The sequence below is a fragment of the Watersipora subatra genome, chromosome 11 (genome assembly GCF_963576615.1).
Source record: "Watersipora subatra chromosome 11, tzWatSuba1.1, whole genome shotgun sequence".
NCBI lineage: Eukaryota > Metazoa > Bryozoa > Gymnolaemata > Cheilostomatida > Watersiporidae > Watersipora > Watersipora subatra.
In genome coordinates this window covers 34,878,955-34,886,127 of record NC_088718.1, presented here as the reverse complement: position 1 = coordinate 34,886,127, position 7,173 = coordinate 34,878,955, and the positions used below count along the sequence as shown (strand labels likewise).

At 33.1% G+C, this 7,173-nt stretch overlaps 1 long non-coding RNA gene across 1 annotated transcript; it reads left to right on the top strand.

Moving 5' to 3' along the window:
* Positions 1–2,896: 2,896 nt before the first annotated feature.
* Positions 2,897–6,923, top strand: LOC137408176 (uncharacterized). Its single transcript, XR_010980047.1, has 3 exons — positions 2,897–2,994; positions 5,516–5,702; positions 6,804–6,923. It is a non-coding gene; the product is annotated as an uncharacterized lncRNA (long non-coding RNA).
* The last annotated feature ends 250 nt before the right edge of the window (positions 6,924–7,173 follow it).

Here is a 7,173-nt window from a genome sequence, read left to right as displayed (position 1 = left end):
AAGGCAACCGTAAGAGCCACACAGCTCTTTAAAAAACTGAGTGTTTTCATTAATGTCACATGAATACCTAGAAAAAGAAGTTGTCTAAACCAGTGATGACAAAGTATTAGTTTACCAAGCTAATTTGGTAAATGAGCTGCCGATAAGCTATGTTTCTAGAACCATAGAGTTATTCATACAGCAGACAGTAGTTTTGAATAAACCTAACTCTAAAAAAATTAGCACATCTATTGCAGAATATTAAGCAAAGTTGTTGTTGTTTATATAATTTTTAGAATTATAAAATATATAATTTTTATAACAATTTTATTATTGTAATTTTGCTATTTCAGGAACAAGAAGAAGTATGATATCTCTCCTAGATAAGAAGGTTATTGTAGTCAGTGCTGCCTTTCTGTTTTTGGGTGCCACTGTACTTTTATCAACCCGACCTGAAGCTAAAATGCTGTAAGTATAACATTAGATATTAGCACAGAAAGGTGGATGTACAGAGAATTAAAACCTAAGGCGCCTTAGATCCACAGCATAATTATTACACCGAGTTGTGGTGTCAAGCAGGCTTACCCTGTGACTGTTATGTCAATGGTGGTCTGAATCTTCAAGTCTAGTGAGTTGAGTTGTAGGATCATTTTAGATTCCCTGAGCTAAGCCTTGAAGGTTAAACATGACAACATATCTAGACAATATCTATTGTAGAATGAGGGAACAATGAACATTATTTTAGTTCTACTCAAATCTGTAAACTTGGAGTTATCTTCAATATATCAGTTTTGTTGATGTACAAATGAAATAGTGAATAATCTTGTTATGACCAATAAATTGATCCAATAAAACCATCTTTAACAATTACAAATATATTTTTAGTTACAAAGCAAGTGTTCAATTGTCCCAATTTTAGAGTTATTCTTTATGCCCAGTTACTATGACTACCCACAAACAAATCCAATAAAATCATTTTCAGCACACACCACATGTGTTTGATAAAAACCAAGTGTTCAGTTATTGCAGTCTAAACCATTTAACAATTTGATACCTAGTCTTGCATGTGCAAACAGGTTGCCTGGTTTCATTGACTATGGAAGCACTTAAAACAGGAAAACTCATTTCAAACTGAATACAAATTTGAAGCTTGTAAAAAACAACAAAGAGTATAGAATGGAAATCAAATGAAATAAATATATCTTATTTCACACTCTCTCAGAAAATTGATATTTTAGAAGTAACTACAGAAGGTTAATCCTTGCATAAAATGAATTTGTAAAAGTGTGTATGTTTTTTATGAATAGAAAACAACAAGTTTTAGTGTAAATATCTTGTTGTTGCTAATAAAAAGCTTTTTAGCTTTGTCGTTTTTGATCTTTCATTACCAAGAATTTAAATCAGTCTGCCAATAGAAATTAATGTTTTGAAGACAGCCATTTTTCACTTCTTGGTCTGTTTGACATGCCCTCACTGTTTTGGCAATATCTCAAGAATTAACACTCCGATCCACTTGTAATTTTGGAATTATACTGCAAACATATTACCTGCAAAAAAATTAAAATTCATAATCCGACCTAAATCAGGCGTAAAATAAACTATGCATCCGATTTTTTTGGAGTACGGATCTGAAGAGAAAACAACTCTAAATTACCTTGAGCTTAGGCTGCAAACTTAGATATTTAAAAATACTTCTGATCAATATTTTGTTGATGCGTTACCATGGATGCACTTACTGGCTAGCAGTCAGCTCGATTTTTACCTCAATCAAAGCAAACAGTACTACATTTTTGTACATGTCTCTTTAAAATATGAGGGATGTGAGATTAGACACCAAATGCCTCATGAGTTCCACATTAACACCCATTCAAAACCTCCTATACATTTTCAGTTATTCACAACATAAGTGAAGTAAAAAGAAAGGACCAATGAAAAACCTGTAAAAATCTGAAACAGACATAAAAGTGTAGAACACATAAATTGGTTCATTTTAAACACAACTTTTTACAAAAGATGTAAAGAAAAAGAGTCGATAGCTAAAAAGGTTAAATAAAAATTGAAAAAAGTGCCTAAGCATCTCAAATAAACTTGGTTTAAACATTCTGTTGAATCAAAAGTTGTTCTCATGTACACGCGTTTTGTTTTATTGTGTTCTCTTAGCAACAATCCAAATCTTTTACAAAGCAGGTTTTCTATAGTGGGAATAATTAGCAAAAATAGCAATGTGTCTGGTAGTGAAGTCTTTTGATGTAGGTTCGAATCCTGTGCGCTGCAATATTTTTTCCGGATCTCCAACCTAGCCTTCTGATGAAGGCACATGACTCTTATCATAAGACTCAAAAAATAAACTTGTCAGGTGCACTTTCTTACTAATAGCATTCTGTTTAAAAGATACATAATTAGTTGAGTGTAGGTCAAAAAAAAAGTATAAACAAATTATGTAGTTAAAATATTAGGTACTGCTCACAATTATGTTTTAAAAAATTACAATAATTAAAATTTGGCTCAACTAAAATAATTAAAACGAAATTTTCTCACAGCAATGCTGTCTCATGAAAAGATATTTCAGATTTGTCCAACCGAAAAGAAAAGTTTTACTAAACTACATAATTCTATTTGCAGTTACCAAGAATTTGATTGTTAACTGTTGATATCTGTAGAGTTAGATAGGCTTTAAATAGTTATTCTCTGGACTTTATTGGCAAACCTGGCAATCTCTCACAGCACTCTAGACTGCCAGAATAATAGTTTATAGTGATTTCTGAAGTTAATCTAGGCAGAGTTATCATGACATAATAAAATTATGAATTAATATTTTAACAATTTGTAGAGTAATTCCTGTGGTACAGAATGCGCTAAGCAAGGACCAGGAAGTTAGTAATGATATCAACTGCAGTCTTATATTGAAGGCAAATAAGACGAGTGCTAAACCCTCGGAGGTTGAAATACATCTGGTGGCAGCTGTTCCAGGCTCAGGAAGTTCTTGGAGTATAAGCTCTATTAAAGCAATAACCGGTAGAGCTTGGCGTATTTAAAAATAAAAATATGTGTGATCTTCCAAAAAATAATGATTTGTTCGGGTTCATGAAGTTAAAAGCTGTACAATCTATACTATAATATGAGTGATCTCTGTTTGTCTGCCTGTTAAATAATTTTTCATTGTAATCATAGCAAAACAGATTGTATTTAACCATTACAGGCTAAAGACTACATTTAAACACCTTTACATTTTTATTTTTTCTCCATATCTTTTTAACAAAACACTTACAGTGGTTTGAAAAAATTTGAAAACCTTTACATTTGTCACCTTTAAATTTAAAAGTTATAATGGTAAATCATGTAAATGTTAAATATAAACAAATTTTCTGTCCTAAGACTTTTTTATTACCTGAACAATGCCAGGTAGTACAGCTAGTACTACAATCTGAACAATCTCTGTCTGTTTGTCTGCCTGTTGAAAGCCATAGCTAAAGGTTAGATTAAAGCATCACCTTCATCAGCAGCTAAATTCATAATATTCAGCTTAGTAGACCAACAATCTAACACCTTCACTGATTGACAGACTGATCAGCCCATGAGAATGCCAGCCTACTGGTATTAATAACAATCTAATAACAATATTGAAAATAGTAAAGATGTTAGAGAAAAAAAGAAGTATAGTTTTTAATATTTTTGTTCATATAAAATGCATTTATGACTTATTAGCTAATTGATCTGAAAAAGGTTGATAAAATGTTCTATATATATTTATCTATAGCTACACTGATGGAAACTTAACTCAACTGGCAAACCAATGTATTTCTAAGAAAAGAATTTATTCAAATTGTTTTAAAAGCTTGTTTATGGCAACATCGTCTCCAAATGCTCATACATATGAGCAAAAACTAATTCCTCATCATGAATTTTAACTCTAGTTTTTCACGCAAGGTCAGCATACAAAGCTTGTTTACAAAGCTGTTGTTACAAATCTCACAAACCAAGCTCATCAAATCCAATTTTGATGTTTAATAAATGCATCCTATTGACTAAATTCAATTGCAAAAAGCTTAAATTATTTACGCTCTCGCCATTGTATGGTCACATTTTTTTGCAAAATAAGTTAGTGTTGTTATGAAGCTTTCACTGATGTTTACAGGCCTGTAAAGCATCTTTGTGATGTTTCCACAAAACCTTTTTTGCGGTAATTATCTCCAGTTTTTAACTATTTTAACTTCTCATAGTTTAAGCTTATCAGATACAATAATAATAGTTAGGTAAATTTTACTAACTTCATCTTGCCAAAGAGGAACAGCTCCTAGCAGTAGGGAGTGCTGATAAAGCTACATAGAGAAGCTATGAGCTTGTATAGCAACTGAATCAACCATAAGGAAGTCTAACAAAACCTCAGAGCTAATGTGGAATACCTTACATTTTCCTATATGTTGTGGGATATTATGTCAATATTCGAAAGAGTTACAAATTATTGCCAAGCCTAGTTTTCCATCTGATTAGCCGGTATAACAAAAGGTACCTTGAATGAAAAAGGGGACTGTCTAACGGGACTGCAATGATCTAGTAGTGGGAAAGATATGTAGTAAAAGAGAGTGAAGAGACTTTTCCTTTCAAGTACTTTTTCCTTCACTCTCAAAAAACCTTTAAGGTGTGTCTGACTGGGTAGGCAGAGACTGCTGTTATTGCAGTTATTGGCTAACGCGAAGCTGTTGGCAGAAGCGATTATCGGATTTCCGTGATGTTAGTTGCAGATATTGTGCTGTAGGTGTGAAACACGTGGTGGGGAAGGATGGTATAGCAGAAAATAAGCTTGTGTGTCATCGTTTCAGCTTCGTGCTCTATAGCAACTATTTTTTGTTTTGTACACAGATGTTATTCAAAAGATAATCCACAAAGTTACCAGACTTTTCTGTTTTGATGGTAGTATTAGTGATTGTATTTTTATTTATTCTTTGACATTCTATTGATTTAAAAAGTCTGCATGCATCCTTTTTTGTCACACAGGCATCTGTGTGTGCATATGCGCGCATATACACGCGTCTGTGTGTGCATATATGCGTGCATATGCATGTGTATGCGTTCGCATGCGTGCGTGTGTATGCACCCATGTGCGTGTGAGATTTGTCATTGATTGAGTATGAAGCCTTCTTAGCTTACTGCAAGCAGAGGCTGTGCATGTATTTAAGAGCATCTGTAATGACTCTGTATAATCTTGTCCGAACATGTCTGGGTCTAGCTGCAATGAAACCTCAACGACAGTAGACATACCCAGTTGCAAAAAGTAATTTTAGTTGACTGCCATTTCTGTTACCATCAGTGACCACCATTTTTTGCAGGTCAAACATTTTAGACCACTTGACTATACTGGTTTCAGCCGTGGTTGTTTGCAGGATTAAGAATATTAAATAACGTGAAGTACAATCAACTTTGTATAATGATTACCTCTGAAATATAATTAGCAAATTTCGCAGATGTTATTAGACACTAATTCCAATTTTTGTTAAGGACGGTGATTTTTTGATTTATAAAGTGATTCTGTTTGTAGGTTTGATGGTGGCAGCGGTGGGTCAACAGAAACCTCCACCGAAAAAATTTGCATTTTATTATAAGACGCACTTTCCCTTCTTTGGAATGGAAAAACAGAGATATCTCGAGAAATATCCTGATAGAGTAACAGTTCTCATAAGAAATCCCTTTGATGCTGGAATTTCAGAGTTTACAAGAAAATACTTGTACGTACAAACTTACCATTTTATTTTTTAAATAAACATTTTTTCAATTTCAATAGCTGAGCAACTGAACTTGTGCAAAATTTTAGTAGATTCTATCAAAAATTATTGATATTTTTTTGTTACTCACTAAATTTTTTTATTACCTTCCATGGTTTTTTATGTTGGAGGTGATCTGACCGCCAGAATGTTTCAAGACTAAAGTTGGCAAAACTTAATCGCGGTTAAAACTTTCATATCAAATGAAAGTGTGATTATAATATCTAATAGTAGTTGCAAAGAGACTGACAAGATAGAGACATGTACTGCTGCAACTTGAACGCAATAGCTGATGGCAACTATAGCAACTAGTGATATCACTCCGTACGTATTTTCTTCGGAGCATTTTAACCACAATCGGGTTTGGTCAATTTTAATCTAGAAACATCCTGGCAGTCAGAATAACCTCAAACATAAAAAACAATCATAAATGATAGAAATAACTGATATTTTTAATGAAATCAAGCAGAATTTTGTGTACGTTCATCATTACTATAAACCTTGGCTCTATGCTGTTTCTGCTCAGAGCAAATTCCTAGACCAGCTCACACTTTTCTCAGACATGGGTACTATGTCTGAGAGAACCTACCTTTCCAAATGTCGCTTATCAAAATATTGTTTCATTGAACACTCAATTGCCTGCACTACAAAAGAGTTTTTGTAAGTTTATATTAGAGCCAAAACTAGTTTTGAAATACTCTATACTGTTTGATTCAAACTTGTATTAGTTTTTGATAGTAGCTAATTAAAATTAATAGTTAACAAACTTTTAGTTTGTGATTGACAAAATGCAAAACTAACAGCGGACAGTGTTACAATCATGTTTTTTAAGGTACTGATTTATATTGACCTGATAGTTTATATTGATTTATAAAATATGAAAAAAGGTTCACAAGAAGCTGGAAATATGTCTTTCTTTTACCTCTTTGATTTTAGCAAATATTGTTTTAAGTTCTTTCCTGCTGTACAACTATTATTGCTGTTTTAGTTGACACTACATGAATTGAATAATTCAGAACCAATAAAAACAATTGAGGGATTTGCAATGATGAGTATAACTTGTAGAAAGAAAACTGTGAAGAATAAAGAAAAGGGAAACAAATATAGCGGCATTGAAAGTTTGTCTAGGAAAACTTATTTGGCGCCCAAGAAGTGGATGGGAGTGAAAGAAAGCCCTAGCAAAAGTGAGTTCATGATTTTGCTCCAACTCTATCATGTCATATGTATACTAGCTACGCTACCCATCATTGCTCAAGTATCAAAAATCAGCTTATAAACAATGAGAGGTAATGAGAGTTGCCTACCACTTGCTATCAGCCCGGCACATTGCCAATGGATAATTCGAATAAGCTTACTAACAAAAGCTACCGCTTCTCATGAAGTTACGTCGTAACAAAAAGCGGTAGGCTATTCGCTCCTATATAACGACATATAT